General features: G+C 35.8%; 1 long non-coding RNA gene across 1 annotated transcript; it reads right to left on the bottom strand.

Annotated features, from left to right (window-relative positions):
- Positions 1 to 382: 382 nt before the first annotated feature.
- On the bottom strand, positions 383 to 915 carry LOC113321277. The gene is made up of 2 exons (XR_003346587.1): positions 797 to 915; positions 383 to 677 (listed from the first exon to the last, which is right to left on the bottom strand). It is a non-coding gene; the product is annotated as an uncharacterized LOC113321277 (long non-coding RNA).
- Positions 916 to 1,389: the final 474 nt, after the last annotated feature.

Genomic DNA, 1,389 nt, shown 5'->3' on the forward strand with positions numbered 1-1,389 from the left:
TAGTTTTTTAGGCCACCTTAATTGGATTTCTTTATGTTAATAAAAAAATCCTCTCCAACGGCAACAGAAATATGTAGGTGATATGGTTGGCTATTTCGATCACATCCTCGGCTTTATCCTCTTGTTTAAGAGGTTTGCTTAAAGGATGTCGTTGATTCTTTCTAAATTAGTTATTTTGTAAACTTATCCAAAACACTCTTCACGGACCACATGAAAATGCCATGCAGAAAAAATCCTCACATTTTTGTCAATGGTGGGGCCTAAAAATGGCACCCTACTAATTCATAGAGGGGTGGGATTCGTCCCCATTTGAGGGGCGGTTTTTCTATGGTTTCTTTCTATAGGGTCTGTGTAGAATCACTATTAAATTTATAGAAATGTATATAAAACACCACGATTAGAGATGATTTATTTTATCTTCCTTGATTAAAGGTTTTTTGCTTTTACATTGCGTTTCATGGAGGAACCATATCATATTCCCATTGGAGATGTTCTTATTAGCAAACTATTGTAATGAATTTAGACCTTCATGGAACCCTCAATGCAACAACAAGATCCTAGCAGCATAACGCCTCCTCGGGAGTAACCCAATGATGACTTACAACAACTATTACAATCCTGACCACTCGGACATCTTTCTTGTTGCTGGAAACATACTGTTGGTGTTGCTGCTTCATCTGCATCATATGTCATTAATCGTAATTTATTGTTCGCGGTATTTGGCACGGGTGATAGATAAAGGATTTTGATTTAAAGAAAAAGTAAAATGTATAGTTCGTAATAAGTATATACTAACCATTTATCCTTCCTTCTGCCTCCGCACAGAAATGACCAAGAAGCAAAAAAGAAAGAACCAAAGCCATGACTATCTTCGTTGAGGAACTACTACCCATTTTCATCTCTATTACATTGTGGTTTGATTTACTGATGAATATATTTGTAATGGTTTTTCTCGGTAATCATATACTCATAACTAGGGTCCACGCGCGCTGGCATTAACTAATAAGATTCTCCAAGATTTAAAAATAAATTAATGAGGAGGGATCCCCTCAAACTTTTATTATCACACTATACCACACGTTGGGCATCATTTTTGCGAATAAAAACCAAACTGTAGCGGATTTGAAGCTAATATTTTGGGGATATGTTCCTCTTACCAAGTTCTACATGCCTACCAAAAATGAGCGTATTCCGAGACATATAACACCACCATCTGCTACTTTGAAAATGAGCCGTTGAAAATCAACGGATTTCTGGCCGTCGAAATTAAGACCGGTAGATTATGAGAATGTAATTGAATGCATCTTTTATAGTCTCTAATGTATTAGAGAAACTAGTGAGTCAATTTAGTGAAATGTGAATCACTATATTATTAATTTGGATTATTGA

This window comes from Papaver somniferum, chromosome 11, assembly GCF_003573695.1.
Source record: "Papaver somniferum cultivar HN1 chromosome 11, ASM357369v1, whole genome shotgun sequence".
Taxonomy (NCBI): domain Eukaryota; kingdom Viridiplantae; phylum Streptophyta; class Magnoliopsida; order Ranunculales; family Papaveraceae; genus Papaver; species Papaver somniferum.